Source organism: Cebus imitator, unplaced genomic scaffold (assembly GCF_001604975.1).
Source record: "Cebus imitator isolate Cc_AM_T3 unplaced genomic scaffold, Cebus_imitator-1.0 Scaffold42, whole genome shotgun sequence".
Taxonomy (NCBI): domain Eukaryota; kingdom Metazoa; phylum Chordata; class Mammalia; order Primates; family Cebidae; genus Cebus; species Cebus imitator.
Genome location: NW_016107357.1, coordinates 14,065,308 through 14,083,823, shown reverse-complemented (window position 1 = coordinate 14,083,823; position 18,516 = coordinate 14,065,308).

The window sequence follows — 18,516 nt, the reverse complement described above, 5'->3', positions numbered from 1 at the left end:
AAAGAAAGACGAGAAAGAGAAAATAAGAAAGAAAGAAAAAGAGAAAGAAAGAAAGAGAAAGAAAGAAAGAGAGAAAGCACTTGGATGATTCTTTGAGTTATACATTGACCTCGCCCCCTTTTTTTAATGGAACATCATTTTTACTTGAAAGAATGACTGATGGACAAATTATAATTATTCAGACTTGGATATTAAGAAGATATTTTCTTGAAAATGGACAAAATGAATCTCTTATTCCATGGAAAACCACTGGCAGTTATTTGTTACCGGCGTTAACATTTGAGCTTCCAAGCAACAACCAGGATTTTAGAAAGCTTTTAGCTGCTAATATAAGCTCAACAACTTTTCAAATACTTTCCTGATAAGATTGGTAGTGATATCAATTAGTGTGATTTTGATATTGGATAATGAGATGTGGCAACATTTGGAAAATCTAAATAGCTCAGAGAACCAATATGTGCAAAAAGACCAATGTCATTTTGATATCTCCAAAGTATGCATAAAGATCCATTCAAAGGGTATTAAGGAAAAGCTCATTGGTAATGGTTTCACATTCCACATTGTAACTAATCTTTAAGCGACCACTACATTTTTCACTTTGGTATGGTATCAAATATCCATGGTTACCTGAAAAGGCTGTTAAAGATAAATCTGCCTTAGGAAAGATTAGTGGTTACCAGGAGTTAGAGAGGTGGGGAAGGGGAAAGAAAGGAAAGGGAACAGGTATAAAAGAATAGCATGAGAGACCTGTGGGATGGAATTGTACTGTGTCTTCACTGTGGTGATGGTTACGTAAATCTGCATATGTGACAAAATCACACAGAATTAAATACACACACACACACACAAACGAATGCATGTAGAATTGGTGAAATCTGAATAAAGTCATTGGATTTTATCAATGTTAATTTCTTAGTTATGATACTCTACAATAATTCTGCATGATTCCATTGGAGAAAATCAGGTGAAGGACTTTGGAATTCCTCTGTATTATTTCTTACAATTGCATGTAAATCTACAATTATATCCAAACAAAAAGTTTAAAAAATCCTTTGCCTTTTGCAAATACATATCTGTGTGAGGCCAGAATTTCTCCATATACTTCAGCCAGGACAACATACTGCAACATATTGAATGCAGACACGTGTAAGACAATGCAGCAGCCTTCAATTAACCCAGGCATAAAGGAGATTTATTAAGATGTGAAACAATACCAGTCAACTTACCTATATGTTTTAGTTTGGGGAAAATGAATTATTTCTAAAAATGTATTTAATGTTCCATGTAATGGATTTGTTAATGTTATCTTTAAAATAAAGCTATAAATAAATATTTTACACAAGCCTCTGTTTTAATTTCCAATACAGAAATGATTGATAGTTATGAAGCACATACACAAAAACTCTTTGATGTTTTCAATAATTTTTTAAGCATGTTAAGAGGTCCTGAGATTAAAAAAAATTGAGAATTGTCCATAAAGGGAAATAAACTTTGCTGATAAAGCACTTGTTCAAATGAGGGCATAAGACTCTTTGCTCAATACCTTGTGATAACACAGACAGTATAGACAAGGCTGGGGCATTTAAGCAAGATGTTACTAAAGGCAAATGAAACTACAAAATGGAATTCAGCCCCCACATGAACCTAGAACACGTGGCTTTTTCTCATGAGCTTCCACTTAGACCTGAGGACCATAAGCTGAGAGCGTGATTATGCTTTTCCTCTACTCTTGCACCTGCTTTGACTTCAGATTCCTGTCTGAAAGGAGCCTCAGTAGCTAATACCAGAAAAGATCATCCCTTTTGTAGGAGATCTAATCTACCCACAGGAGCAGTCATGACCCTATAGAGGAAGAAGAGGAAATAGTTGCTACGGGAATTGGTGGCGAAGAAACATCTGACATATACAAATTCAGCTTCAGGGCCGGGGGCAGTGGCTCATGCCTGTAATCCCAGCACTTTGGGAGGCCAAGTCGGGTGGATCACCTAAGGTCAGGAGTTCGAGACCAGCCTGACCAACATGGTGAAACCCTGTCTCTACTAAAAATACAAAAAATTAGCTAGGTGTGGTGGTGCGTGCCTGTAATCCCAGCTACTCAGGAGGCTGAGGCAGGAGAATTGCCTGAACCCTGGAGGCAGAGATTGCAGTGAGCCAAGATCACACCACTGCACTCCAGCCTGGGCGACAGAGCAAGAGACTCCGTCTCAAAAAAAGAGAAAAGAGAATTCAGCTTCAGTAGTAGAGAGCAGGGGGTGTAGTTTGTCGTGAAAAAACGAGGGATGAGGAAGTGGAGATGGTGAGCATTAATCCAGAGTTGTCTTTGCCATTGAGCGTCTTACAGAGTCAAGATAAACTGGTGTAAAGAGATAGCAACTCAACAGTCGGACAGGCTTTGTGGAATGGACAGAGTTGTGCAGCAGCTGAAATACGGTGGGTATCGGTGGGGAGGGTTGTGTGAGGTGACCAAATGTCCTGGATTCCTGGTCACAGGACATTCAGTGCTGAAGTCTTGGGATGGGTGGCCACCCTCAGTATAAGAGACTCTTGCAGATGAAACATAAACTAAGTGGGGACTTTCTGGGTGGGTAGGAGGAGGTAACTGAAAAGGAATAGGATTGGCTGGGCACAGTGGCTCACGCCTGTAATCCCAGCACTTGGGGAGGCTGAGTCGGGAGGATCACCTGAAGTCAGGAGTTCGAGACCAGTCTGACCAACACGGTGAAACCCCGTCTCTACTAAAAATGCATAACTTAGCCAGACATGGTGGTGGGCAGCTGTAATCCCAGCTACTTGGGAGGCCGAGGCAGGAGAATTGCTTGAACCTGTGGGGGTGGAGGTTGCAGTGAGCCAAGATCACACTACTGTACTCCAGCCTGGGTAACAGAGTGAGACTTTGTCTCAAAAAAAGATGGGGAGAGCATAGGGAGATGGGATCATGAAGAAGAAAATATTCATAGAGACATAGAACAATAATGTGTTCACCAGCCATTGAGGTCACTTAACTAGAGAAAAGGATGTTTTCTCAGAAGGAGCTGAGAAAGGAAATCAGATTAGAAAGACCTTAAAAATGGGCTGAGATATCTGGATATGAAGAGAGATGGAAAACCCTGCAGTGGTTAGAAGGAGGGGTGAGGAAAAATATTCCCTCAAAAACTGTATGTGAATTCTTTAAAAAAATGGAAAACTTTTCGGGATATAAAATGTTTCCCCCAACTTTTAGTTATTTTTTCCCCAAGCCTTTATATTTCTAGATGTAAAACACAAATTTTAGAGATTATTAATAGCTCAATAGGATTGCCCATATCTGGTCCCGTGCCAAACTTCGAGACAAAAAGCATTTGGATTGGTATCCTGAAGCTTTGGAAATGCCAGCTGTCACACTTATCTTGGATTACATTTGGGAGATAGGGCATGTGTGTATGTGTGTGCCTTTTACCTGGGTGGTATAATTTGGTGTAACCCACCATCAATTGCTGAGCAGTACAAGGGAATATAACACCGCAGTTAACAGCAAGTATATGTAGGAAGACATGAGTTCCAATCCTGACTTTGGCATTATTTCTTAAAACCTAGTCTTTGTTCCTTTTTGTAAAATGGTAGAACAATAGGGTCTGCCTTGTGGTGTTGTTTTGAGGATTCATTGAGCTAATACGTTAAAGCATAGTATTTAGTGCTAATACATGTCAGCTGTTATTTTAATATTAGGTCTTTTTTATGAAGGACTTACTAAATCAGAAAATTCAATAGAAGGCATATTTATCCCTTCTCCCCCCACCCCACATTTGGTATATTTTCCTACACCAAAGATCAATTTCATTCTGCCAAAAAATTTTAAACTTTTTCCTCGGAATAGTCAGAATTAAAAGTTGGACTAGTAACTTTCAAGACTCTTGAGTATATCACATCTAAAAACATAATGCTTTCTGAGCAAACCAAATTATACATATATGAGATTAATTGTAACTTTTATCCTGTTGTCACCAGTTTGTTTTGTTTTGTTTTTTGTTTTTTTTTTTTGAGATGGAGTCTCACTCTGTCGCCCAGGCTGGAGTGCAGTGGCGCGGTCTCAGCACACTGCAACCTTTGCCTTCCATGTTCAAGCAATTCTCCTGCCTCAGCCTCAAAGAAGCTGGGATTACAGGCACCCACCACCACACCCACCTAATTTTTGTATTTTTAGTAGAGACAGGGTTTCACCATGTTGGCCAGGCTGGTCTTGAACTCCTGAGCTCAGGTGATCCAACCACCTCAGCCTCCCAAAGTGTTGGGATTGCAGGTTTGAGCCATTGCACCAAGCCCTGTTGTCACCAGTATTCTGACTCATCATGAACAATGCTGCAATACATCCAAGTAATAAGTATATTCACTTGGTTTGTAGAAGAGATTGGACAGAATATACAGAAAGAATAGGTTCATCATTTGATACCGATTTTTGTGAACATCAAGCATTAATCTAGGTATTTAGAATACAATGGTGAATAAAGCAAAGTTGCCTGTTACCATGGAGCTTATATTTTAGCAGGAACAGATAAAAAATAGACACAATGCACAGGTAAACTGTGTAGTATGTTAGAATTTGATAACTGCTGTATAAAAACTAAGAGGAATGTAAGAAAAGATGGGTAAGTTGGTCCAGCAATGGGGAGGGGAGGTGGCCTGGTATTCATTCAGTAGGGAGGACAGGGTAGCCTCATTGAGAAGATAAGATTTGAGCAAAGACTTGATTGACATGAGGGGTTTGGGCAAACAATTATCTGGAGACAGTTTAAGTGAACAGATATTACAAGGGAATGTTTTGACATTCGAATTCTCTGAAGGCCCAGTTCATTACATCGGTATTACTGTTGAGTAATTATAAATAAAGGAAGTGTGAGTACGAAGTAACATGAAATTCTTTTGGAAGGCCTTGTCAGCTTGTAAATTAGCCTTTTTCTCTTGAATCTGGTTCTCTGGTTCATTTTCATGCATTTAAAGATGTGGGATCTTGAGCTTCAGGTTAGTGACAAGTTAAAACAAACAATTCAAAAAAAGATGTTCAGTAAAACAAGTAAGAATAATGACAACAGCCGGGCGTGGTGGCTCACAACTGTAATCCCAGCACTCCGGGAGACTGAGCTGGGCAGATCACAAGGTCAGTAGATCGAGACCATCCTGGCCAACACAGTGAAACCCCGTCTCTACTAAAAATACAAAAAATTAGCTGGCGTGGTCGCGCACACCGGTAGTCCCAGATACTCAGGAGGCTGAGGCAGGAGAATCGCTTGAACCCAAGAGGCGCAGGTTGCAGTTGCAGTGAGCCGAGATCACGCCACTGCACTCCAGCCTGGGTGACAGAGTGAGACTACATCTAAAAAAAAAAAAAAAAAAAGAATAATGACAACAATGCTGATGGTGGTGATGATACAATAACAGAAATAAGTTAACATTTACTGGCATCTATTGTTAGTGTCAAAGCTTTGAATTCAGCCTGTATTAGGTTACTCTTTATTTTCACAGCTTCAGCTGCCTTTCAGCTTTAAACAGAGTAATTGTGATTTTTAGAATTTCTGTAACTTTAATCAGTGGACGGGACTGGAGCCCAGGCTGTTCATGCTTAAAGTTACAGATTATGGCAAGGGCTGCTGAAATGGACAATGAACTACTTCATTCAATAATGCAACAATGTGAAAACCTGAGTGGTTCCAGAAAGCCCAGTTCTTTTGTAAACCCTTGAAGATATCCTTGCTGAAGTAAACTATCAAGCTCATGACCTTGGACCTGAGATAGGAAGGCTGCCATTCTACCCTGAGTTGCCGTTTTTGTATATTTGCCTGATGAAAATTGGTTTTATTTTATTTACAATTCATTGGACTCTTTTCAAACATAATGACTAATTCTTCACAACCTGCTAGAAATATTAAACAAAGGACACAGAGGACAAAGATGATATTTTTTAAAAAAGGCTAGTCATCCTTCTAAGGTCACAGGGACCAAATCATAGAGAAGTTGGTTTATACTTGCTTTGTTTTTTAAATGCCAAAAGCTGGTCATGCTACCTGTTTTTGTGGGTTAACTTTCCTTCTCTGCACGAATTTACTCTATATCTTATTTGTTCTATGAAAATGATGGTTTTCTGCATATCAGGTCTATTTTTGAGAGGTGTAACTTTCTTAAAGTGGACTGCGACATTCATTAAAAGCTGAACTTATATCACTGACCATTTTAGAGACCTTGAGCTTTTGTTCAAGTCTCCAGTTTTTCCACCCATATATAAAAGTAGACTAATATTAACATACCCATTTAAGAATACTGTGTAATGCCTACATGAGAAGTAATGAGATGATAAAACTGAACAACTGTTTTGAAATTCTCAGAAGAGAAAGACTAGATAAATCAAATTATTTATATCCAGTTACTGCATGAAGCATGTGCTAATTTAGCACAATCTATGTAGTTCCAATTTCTTTCATGAAATAATCTGTTTTTTCTGCAGTATTTTAAAATATTTTTTGAAATTTCTAAAGCACTGTTAAATTAACTTAGCTGTCCTTTTTTCCCCTTGTACGTGAATGCGGAACATACCAGTTATAGCTGCTCTGTTGGAATCCGTTCTCTTTGCTGCTTTATCTAACCTCATGGTTATCACTGATTCTCTGTAAGAATTTTCAGTGCCCAAAGCCAGAGAATCTGCATTATGATGTGGCCTTCCTGAATTTCTGGATGTTATTGTTACTCTATAGGGTTGTCTTTGCTATCCTGAAGGCAGTGGTGAATGTGAAGTACTTTGAAAAGTATAATGTGCCGTGTAAATGTGAAGTATGAATTGTGGTTGCTACTTAATCACAGGGTCATTTGAAGTCTTCCTAATCTTTTACAGTGTCACTTGATAAAGTTGAGGGTTCAGTGAGTGAAAATTTCCAGTAAGTACCCCTTTCAGGGGTATTCCCTTATCTGGCAATTCTCTTGGACAAACTGGTTTTCTGTAATAATGTGAGAGTGTGTTTTTCAAAAAAAGCCCCCAGCCTAACTCAAAGATTTCAAATTAAACATCTTGAAAAAATATTGACAAATTATGGTTTTGAGACACGGCTTCCATTTATACAGAATGCTGATTGTCCTTAATACTAACTTTGGTACTGAAAACTTTATTTTTCCTACTTAGGTGGATTCTAATCGTATTTTTGAAAGTGAAGTTATTATTCTCTTAGCTGTTCATTATTCTGATTAGTTGTCTCCATCTTTTTAAATGTTTTCCATGTAGGAGTAACCTAGAAAATCTTCTATGTGTGTGTTCTAATTATTTTTATATACATATTTTTAAATAAAATGAAATAAAATGCACATTTTTTAAAAGGTCATATATACGAAAGGATAATTTGAAAAGTTAAAATTCTCTCCCACACTCTTTATGCCACAACCATCCATTTTCTTCCTTAAGAATGTAATTTGTATCTTTCCAGAAATAGAGGCACACAGTACATCCAGAGATAGATGTATGCACATATAGATGCACATATACACCATATGAATATAAAGGCAGGACAGTTAAAGCTGCCTCATTGCCTTTAACTTTTCCGTAGTACTCACTGTACGCTGCATCATTCCATCATGACTGCCTTCGTTGAAAATTTAGCTTATTTTCAATTTTCTGTGATCACATACAGCCCTGTAGCAAATATCTTTATAGTTTGCCATTTGCACAAGTGCCTGCATATAAGTAGAATAAATTCCTGCGAATGGGATTACTGAGTCAAAGGGCGCACGTATTTGTAATTTTGACAGATGTGGCTAAAGGGGCCTCCAGAGGAGCTGGAGCACTTTACACCCCCACCAGCAGCTTCCTCAACACACAGGCAAATGAAACTTGCTTTTTCCCTGTCTGCTAGTGGCAGCTGGTCTCCCATAGTTGTAAAGTGCATTTCTTACTGTAAGTGAGATTGCATATCTTTACCTATGTTTGGGTCATATGAATTACCCTTACTGGGAACTACCTGTTATTTTTCTTTGTCCATTTTTGGCTGTTCTTATTGATGTTTAGGAGGTCTGTGTATACTAAATAACTTTATATGTCTGGGACATGAGGTTCACATATTTTTCCTGCATTGTCTAGATTTTTTCTTCTTCTTTCTTTCCTCTCTCTTTCTTCATTCCCTCCCCCTTTCTCTCTTTCTGTCTTGTTTGCTTGTTTTCTTGCTTTTACTTCTATGTAGTTGTATCTGTTCCTTTATGGTTTCTAAGTCATAGTACAAATAATCTTCCCCATTTACTGGAAATTATTTTCCATAGGTTTTCTTCTATTCCACACCACTTCCTGGTTCTCTGTTCTATCTCACAGACAAGTCTGTCTACTTATGCCCCAAGCCACAAGATTACAGTATCTGTTAGGACTAATCTTCACTAATATTTTTTTCTAGAATTTCCCTGGCAATTCTTATTTGCTTATTCATTCATAATGAATTCAAATTAGACTCATTCGTGTGAGCGCAGTTAGCAGATCAAGGAGCAGATCAGTTAGCAGATCAAGAGCATTGCCAGAAGCCCAGAAACTCCCTGTGCTTCCTTCTAATTACTGGCCTGACATAGCAAATTAGGTTTTCCTGTTTTCTAATTTCATATAAAAGGAATCATATACTCCTTTGAGCTTACTGAGATTGACATTTTATTTCTGAGATCCATCCATGTTGTGATGTGTAATTTTAGTTTCTTGCTTTGGGTTTTCAAAACTGAGATAATGTTAGAGTTATAAGTCAATTTAGCAGGAATTAGTATGTTTCTGACACCGACTCTTCGGGCGTACACTGTCTATGCCTTTCCATTTGCTTAGTCTTTTTTTTTGTTTCATTCAGCTACATTTTAAGGTTTTCTTCATATGAATTTTATTTTCTAATCCATTGACCTATGGCCCAGAACAACATAAATAATAGTCTTCCTAATGGACCTCCAAAATTTCCCTATTTTACTAGGTATCCTTTATGTGTTGACCAGTACACGGTTGGTCAACACAATAAAGGATGCCTAGTAAAATAGGGATGAACCTTCTTTGGATTTTTGTGTTGCTACATTTATTTCTAATGCCTAATTTGGATTTTTACATCAAATCATTCATAATTGTGATTGAGTGTAGTTATGGATTTTTATTGAATTTTTGGAATGTATTATGCTACCTTCATACAGAGAATTTGGAAGGATTTTTCCTCTTGCTTAGTGTTCTGAAATAGGTTAATTGGAATTCCCTATTTCATAAAAGCTGATATAAAAACCTGCTGTGAAATAACTTGAGCCTGGTGCTTCTTGAAATTATAGCTTTGTAATAATATTCTCTATTTCTTCTACAGATTATTTTTCTCTTATTTCAATAAATAAAGATTTTCAGTATTTTCTGGAGTATGATTTGACAATTTATATTTTCCTAGATAATTATCCAGTTTATATTTAGGTTCTACATTTATTTGAATACTCAAGAGCAAAGTATTTTCTTATGATTTTTTAATTTCTTCTTTTTCTATTTGTTTTCTACTTTTCATTTCCTTTGTGCCTATTTGTCCTTTACCCTTCGTTTCTGCTTAGGTTGGCTATTAATTGATCTATTTTATTGTTTCCCATGCCCACCCCCACCAGCTTCATAATTATTATCATTATTGTTATTATTACTATTATTATTACTATTTTGAAATGGAGTCTTGCTCTGTAGCCCAGGCTGGAGTGCAGTGGCACAGTCTGGGCTCTCTGCAACCCTTGCCTCCTGGGTTCAAGCAATTCTCCCTGCCTCAGTCTCCCAAGTAGCTGGGACTACAGGTCCACTCCCAAGTAGCTGCCACTACACCCAGCTAATTTTTGTATATTTAGTAGAGACGGAGTTTTGCCATGTTGGCCAGGCTGGTCTTGAACTCCTGACTTCAAGGTGATCTGCCGCCTCAGCCTCCCAAAGTGCTGGTATTATAGGCATGAGCTACCATGCCCAGCTGTAATTATTTGTAAATTCTATTTGTTTTTGCAACTCCTACCGCAGTTATAGTTATTAATACATTCCCTCTGCTTTCCCTGGATTTGTTATTATTTTTCTTAATTCTTAATTTCAATTTCTAATTTGTTTATTTTTATTGTGTCTTGTATTAGGATAAGCTAGGCTGCAGTGACAAACAGATCCCCCAAATCTTGGTGACTTAATGCAGTAGAAATTAATTTATTTCTATTATAATTTATCTCCATGTAAGAAGCAGATACTTGTGTCTATTATTCAGTTTTTCTATACTAAAGTTATTCAAGGCTTTGATGTTCTGCTTTGAAACTTTCTTTCTTCTTCTTATAATTTGCAAAATGGATCCAGGAACAGGCAACACACAAAAACAAATATTCTTTTTCTTCCTCCCCTCTGGCGCCATGGGCTTGGTAGTTGTTGGTAGGTCCTCCAAGTTCCTGAAGGTGACAGTTTTGCCAAATATTTGATCACCTCATAACTTGGGTCTCTATCTTTCCTGCCAGGCTGCCATGTCTCCTTGTTTCTCACATTTTAAAAAACTGTTCAGGCAATGTTGGCTCTTTTAGGTTTTATTATATTAGTACACTATTTCAAGGCAATAGCTTCTGTGTTAGTTATGGTAGGTAATACTACAGTAACAAACAAATCCCTAAAATTTAGTTGCTTCCCACAATTAAAAAAAATGTTATCTTACTTACGAGAACACTTGGGCAGGAAATCAGGTCAGCCATATGGATGTTCTCTTCATAGTCAGAGACCCAGGCTGAGCATATCTTGTGGCTCCCTTCCATGGCTTGGATATGTGTGTTTGGTTTCACCGAGTCTCATTTTGAAACTTGATCCCAATATTGGAGGTATTTGGGTCATAAGGGCAGATCCCTGGTGAACAGCTTGGTGCCCTCTTTGTGGTAATGAGTGAGTTCTCATTATATTAGTTTCTAGGAGAGCCGATTGTTAAAAAGAGCTGCGGACCTCCCTTCTCTCTCTTTGGCCTTCTCTCCTGCCATGTGGCCTGCACATACCAGCTCCCCTTTGCCTTCCACCATGAATGGAAGCAGCCTGAGGCCCTCACCAGAGGCAGATGCTGATGCTGTGCTTCTTGTTCAGGCTGCAGAATTGTGAGCCAAATAAACCTCTTTTCTTTATAAATGACCCAACCTCAGGTATTCCTTTACAGCAACACGCATGGACAGAGACACCCCACAGCAACTTTGCTGTCATGAGCACCCAGCCAGCAGAAGGACCTGGAAGAACACCCAGGAAGCTGTAAGTGCTGGGCCTGATGGGATACACACGTCTCTCCCACTAGTGTTTTAGAACTCAGTCTCATAGCTGCAACTCCCCAAAAGATCTTCTGGGAAATGTGGTCTGCGTTATTCTTCAAGAAGAGGACAATGGTTTCTGGTAGGCAACCAGTGGTCTCCTCTACACATTTTTGATAGCATAAATAGTTGAGTCTGTACATTTTCCTTTGAGTGCTAATTTTTTTTCCTTTTTTTAAATCTCTTTGGTACTGATATACTTTCAGCTTTCATTATGATATATTATATATTCCATTATTTTCATCTTTACTTTGTTTTCTGAGCCAACAGGTTTTGAGCAAAAATTTTAAAAAATTCTAGATGATAGACATTGTTTTATTTCCTAGTTGGCTATTAATTTCTACTTTTATAAAATTATGATTAGAAAATACTGTTTGTATAGTTTTTCATCTTGTGAGTTCATTGAGATTTTCTTACAGAAATCCGGCTTCCTGTGGCCATAGTGCCACCTGGTGACCGTAGAGTGTAAGTACACATGATCACCAACTATGCTCTCTCTCCACTACAGGTCCCAGATTGGGTGGTTACCGCCTGGAGGTTTCTGTTCCATCTGCCTTCTCAGTGTTCAGGTAAAGACTTTCGTGTTTTCCTTTTCACATCCCTGCAGATTGGGTTCAGGTTGCCCAACACAGCTGGGTGATCCACCACAGGCAGTGACCGCCCGTGCCAGCCCTGTGAGGTCGCTGGAGGACCACTGTTCCTTCCTTCTCATGTTCTGGGCAGATGCCAGGGCTGGGGTGACCCACGCCCTCAAGTTTCTTGCTTTGGAGGGTTACGTTTTCTGTTGGCAAGGAAGGCAAAGGTCACAGGAAGCCAGAGACCCATGACCTCTCTGTTCCACGGGCCCAAACTATAAAGACCTGACTAAAAACCCTTGGCTAAAAACCCAAGGCTCAGGTGCTCCCCAGGGCTTTCTGCCTCACGGCCTCTGCTGAGGGAAGCTGAACACTATGTCCTACCAGAGCTTTGGGAGCTTGTAGCAAGCAGCCTCCCCAGCACAAATCTCTTGGAAACCTCAAAGTGTGTCTAAAACATTCATGCACATTTTGCATCCTATTTTCCATATGTCAGCATGTTTTGGGGAAGAAAGCCTCAATTTCCTACATATACAAGAGAAGTGGATATTGTAGGACAATGTGACTTTTTAAAACATGTTATTTAGGCTGGGCATGATGGCTCATGCCTGTAATTTCAGCACGTTGAGAGGCTGAGGTGGGTGGATCACCTGAGGTCAGGAGTTAGACACCAGCCTGACCAACAAGGAGAAACCTCGCCTCTACTAAAAATACAAAATTAGCCGGGTGTGGTGGCGCATGCCTGTAATCCCAGCTACTCAAGAGGCTGAGGCAGGAGAATCGCTTAAACCTGGGAGGCAGAGGTTGCAGTGAGCCGAGATCACACCATTGCACTCCAGCATGGGCAACAAGAACAAAACCCTGTCTTAAAAAAACAATTGTAACTTAAAAATCTCCCCCCACCCCACTATTTCTGACCTCCAAGAATGCCAAATACTTGTTGAACAAATATTATTAAATGCCTACTATGGGTTGGGTGCAGTGGATTACACCTGTAATCCCAACACTGTGGGAGGCCAAGAAGGGGAGGTCACTTGAGGGCAGGAGTTCGAGACCAGCCTGGCCAATATGGTGAAACCCTGTCTCTACTAAAAATACAAAAATTAGCCGGGTGTGATAGTGCAAGCCTGTAATTCTAGCTACTAGGGAGGCTGAGGCAGAGGAGTTGCTTGAACCCAGGGGGTGGAGGTTGCAGTGAGCCGAGATTGTACCACTGCACTCCAACCTGGGCAACAGAGAAAGACTCTGTCTAAAAACAAAAAACAACAACAACAAAACCTGAGTCTCAGCCAAGTGGAGTGGCTCATGCCTATAATCCCGCACTTTGGGGGGCCAAGGTAGGTAGCTCAAGACCAGCCTGCCTAACATGGTGAAATCCCATCTCTACTAAAAATAAAAAAATTAGCTGGGTGTGGTTGCAGGCGCTTGTAATCCCAGCTACTAGGGAGATTGGGGCAGGAGAATCACTTGAACCCAGGAGAAGGAGGTTGCAATGAGCCGAGATCGTGCCATTGCACTCCAGCCTGGGCAACAAGAGCAAAACTCCATTTCAAAAAAAAAAAAAAAAATGAGTCTCAGAATGATGAAGCACTTTGTCCAATATGACTCAGCTAGTAAGTGTTCAGACCTTGCATCCAGTCAAAGTCTATCTCATTCTACAGGCCATGCTATGTGTTCTCTAGCCCATGGAGAATAATTTTAACACAATCAATGAAATTTCTACAAAATAATGTTCTTGTCTCAAGTCCAAGACTGCTTCCTATACCTTCTATAATATTGGCTTTCCAGTCAGTAAAGATGCCATTCTAATGTGTAATCATGCAGCAAATGGAGATATGACCAAAGTCATCATGTGTGTACACCCATAAAGCTGTGCACACTCTTCCTGTGTCTGATGAAATTCAAGTACCCTTTTTGATTACTTAGCAAAACTGAGCTTTAAAAGGGTTAAGGTTTTGCCGGCGCAGTGGCCCATGCCTGTAATCCCAGCACTTTGGGAGGCCAAGGCAGGGGGATCACAAGGTCAAGAGATCGAGACCATCCTAGCCAACATGGTGAAACCCCATCTGTACTAAAAATACAAAAATCAGCTGGGCGCGGTGGTGTATGCTCACACCCCCACCCCTAATCAGAGACTATCAGGGAAGAGGGAGGATCCGGGAACACTGGAACCTGAAGGGCGGGAATCTGAGGCCAAGACGGATCGTGGGAAATGGTAGGAATCAGGAAAGGAGAAAGTGAGGCAGAATGGGGGGTGAAGGTTGGGGATGGAGCAATGAGCTGGGTTAGGGAGGATTAGAAATCAGAGCCTTGGGAAGGATCCAGAAAGAAACTGTTCTTAAGAAGGTGCGTGCTGCGGCCCGGCACGGTGGCTCACACCTGTAATCCCAACACTTCGGCAGGCCAAGGCAAGTGGATCACCTGAGGTCAGGAGTTGGAGACTAGCCTGGCCAACATGGAAAATCCCTGTCTCCACTAAAAATACAAAACTTAGCCCGGCATGGTGGTGTGCGCCACTAATCCCAGCTACTTGGGAGGCTGAAGCAGGAGAATCGCTTGAACCTGGGAGGGGAAGGTTGCAGTGAGCCAAGATTGCACCACTGCACTCCAGCTTGGGCAACAAGAGTGAAATTCAGCCTCAAAAAAAAATTATTTATTAACTAATTAATGAGGAAATGTCTTGGAAACCATTATTCTTATAGTTTTGGGGGTTTTGTTTTTTGTTGTTGCTCTGTCTAGACCACATATTATTTTTTTCTTTTGAGACAAAGTCTTGGTCTGTCACCCAGGCTAGAGTACAGTGGCGCGATCTCAGCTCACTGCAACTTCCACCTCCTGGGTTCAAGCAATTCTCCTGCCTCAGCCTCTCAAGTAGCTGGGATTACAGGCTCAGGCCACCACGCCGGGCTTTTTTTTTATTTTTTATTTTTTATTTATTTTTTTTATATGGAGTCTCACTCTGTTGCCTAGGCTGGAGTGCAGTGGCATCATGTCAGCTTGCTGCAACCTCCATCTCCTGGGTTCAAGCAATTCTCCTACCTCAGCCTCCCGAATAGCTGAGATTACAGACACCCACCACCTCACCCAGCTAAGTTTTATAATTTTAGTAGAGACAGGGTTTCACCATGTTGGCCAGGCTGGTCTTGAACTTCTGATTTCAGGTGATCTGCCTGCCTCAGTCTCCTAAAATGTTGGGATTACAGGCGTGAGCCACCGTGCCTGGCTGAGGTTTCACCATGTTGAACAGGCTGGTCTCAAACTCTTGACCTCAAATGATCCACCCAGCCTTGGCATCCCAAAGTGCTGGGATTACAGGCATGAGCCACAGAAAATGTTTTTCAAATTACAGCTGGTGCACACCTGTAGTTCCAGCTGCTTCAGAGTCTTAGGCAGGAGGATCACTTGAGCCCAGGAGGTCAAGGTTGCAGTGAGCCATGTTCACACCACTGCACTCCACCCTGAGTGACAGAGTAAGATCCTGTATCAAAACAAGCCAAAACCTCAATGGGTCTCCACTGCATATGCAGTCATCCAAGTAGCCAAGATATACAGAAATGTTATCTTTCACAAATGCAGATATACAAAAAGGACATCTCTTTATTTATTGAGGAAGTTTCAATGTTTTTTACATACACACACAATGCTTACATATAAAGTCAGCACATGAGGCTGGGTGTGGTGGCTCATTTGTGTAATCCCAGCACTATGGGAGGCCAAGGTGGGCAGATCACTTAAGTTCAGGTATTTCAGACCAGCCTGGCCAACATGGTGAAACCCCATATCTACTAAAAAAAAAAACAACAATTACCCAGGTGTGGTTGCGCATGCCTATAATCCCAGCTACTCAGGAGGCTGAGGTATGAGAATCGCTTGAACCCATGACGCAGAGGTTGCAGTGAGCTGAGATGCTGAGATTACACCACTGCACTCTGGCTTGGGTGACAGAGCAAGACTCTGTCTCAAAAAAAAAAAAAAAAAAAAAAAAAAGCTTGGTCTTGTAACTTTATCTTTCTTAGTATATTCATTCCTTTTAATGAAGCATATTTTCCAGTAGCTCTGAGAAAGGGTGTACAAGAATGTAGCAGATATTTGTGATGTCCTCCATCACACAGATTAGGGCTACCCTCAAATAGTTCATTGATTTATGGGTGTTAAGCCAACCTTGAATTCCTGGGATGAGTCCTACTTGATCATAGTGTGTAATCTTTTTTATATGTTGCTCGACTCAGATTGCTAATATATTTTTAAGGATTTTTGTTTTTGTTAAGGCAGGATAATACATGGTGAAGTTTTTATTTCCTGTCCTATCTTTATCTGTTTTGGTACAGGGAAATACTTGCCTTATAGAGTGAGTTGGCAAGCATTTTCCCTTTATTTTCTGAAAGCATTTGCATATAATAGTCATAAGCTCTGTTAATGGCCAACATTCTCTTCTACTTTCCAATTGCTTCCCTATAATAATGACCTGTTCTTTTAATCAACATGTTCTTCCCTCAGATCTCTTGAAGAATATTAATTATAATTTTAAAGGGCCTTTCTTGTTTTCTATTTTAGTGGGAACCATTCTTTTACAGTGTTCAGCTTTGAACTTTTAGTTATTTTAACATTTTTCAATTTTTGATTTTTTTCTTGTATAATATTTATAAATGAGAGTCTCTAAATATGTAAGAATTAGTAGCTAGTGTTACCTCTGTGAGACATTTTATAAATCCCTATTTCACTTCTCTAGTAGATATGACTTTTCCTACTTGCTTATACTCAGAGCCCTCTGAGGGGGTTACAAAAGGGTCTTTCATCCACAATAAATTTAGTGAGCAAGAACGGCTTGCAGTACAGCTGTTCATGGGGACCCACGGACTAAAGGCAAACTGGCAGATGAGGGCTTTCTCTTGAGCTACATGGTGCAAGATCAACTCTTCAGTAGTCTCAGTGGGCAGGACACACCAAGACAGAGGCTGGGGTGGATACTTGAGTCAGCTATTCCTTGTCCAGGACTCTAGACTGCTTCATATGCTCATGAGGGTCTGCTCTTTGGCATAGCCATATCTCAATCCTCTGTTAGTACAATCATAAGGAGGTCTGTGTTTACTTGGAGTTGTAGTTGATAGGGGGAATTACTGAAGGAGACATTGGGAGATCAAGCACATTACAGAATTTTACTGCTCTGCAAAGCTGCCTTACTCTATCCCAATTCCACTATTTATGCTGTGGTGTCTTGAACACAGCTGAGTCATTGCCCTTCTCTCTCCAGGCAGAGTGCCCACACTAGAGGCTGCTAAAGCAAACACGCTTTGCTTAGGAAGCAAATCCTATCAAGGGAAGCCTGGATATGTCTCTGGACACGAAGCACTGCTCTTCCAGTTCTTATATTATTTCAACATTTCTGTCCCAATTAGTCTCAACTGCACAATGTTTCAACTTTTACATTGTGTCTCTCATCCCTAGCTAATTCAATCATGGCTAACACTGGGTGCCAGAAAATGATGTGCACAAAATCTACACAGAACACTATGAAATGTTATTGAGTGATCTTAATAAAGGAAGGATATATGTTGTTCATGATGGAAAGGCTTAATATTGAAAAGATGTCACTTCTCTCAAAATTAATGGGAAGGTCAATACAATCCCAGTCCAAATCCCACGAGATGATGTGCATGTGTGTAGATATGTTGACATGCTGACGAAATAGCATCAGCCAAGGAGCAGACGCATGTAGAAACATGGAGTATGCAAAGAAGTACAAGCACTCTGGCTTTTCAGAGATGAGTTGAAGGGATTAGGTGAGGGAAGGGCTGTAGAGGGCACCTGGACAGTTGTTGTTGTTGTTGTTTTCTGAATGTGACGGAAAGAATTTAATAAGGAATAATCCAATTGGATTTTCATTTTGTATAGAGCACTCTAGCCTCCCTTTCACATGCTATGATCTGTATTACAGGCAACTGCACTTTCCAGGCTTCCCTGTACTATAACCTCCAGGGGGGTTGGGCCAATGGAAAAGACAGACATCTGATTGGAAGACTCAAGGAGAGAAGAGACCAAGGTATTCATGTTTGCTCCTTTCATGTTTGCTCCTCCCTTATGCACATTTCCCACTCAATCCCATTCCCTTTCTGTCATACCACTTGTGGCTACTGCAGGTCTCAAGGCTCCAGCTCTCTCCAGACTGCCCTGCTGTGGACTATCTCCTGCCACCAACCTCTGGCTTGCGGCTTCTAACAATATTACTTGTTCCCATTGTTTTTCCAGTCTTAGGAGTGGTAGATGCATATTCTCCCTTGTTTGCTTTTTCAGCTTTCTCATTTCCTGTGTAAAATTATGTATGCTTTGAAAGCTAGATTTGCTCCTTTTCTTCCTTCATTGATATAGAAGGTTTAGTTGGAAAAATTAATTAGGAAGTAACTTTGATAGTTTAAGAGAGAAATCCTGAGGATTTGACCTGAAGTTGTGGCAACAGGGATAGAGCAAACATAGGTAGTTAATTATCATTTGGAAATACAATTGATAAGACGTGGTCACTGAATGGATATGGTAGTGAGAGAGAGGAGGATGAGAGAGAGGAGGAATCTAGATTTGCTCCTGGTTCTAAGTGCCTGGGTGGATTGTGGTTTCATCAGCTGAGATCAAACTACAAAAGGCGCAGTGGGAGGAATCACAGTAAGCC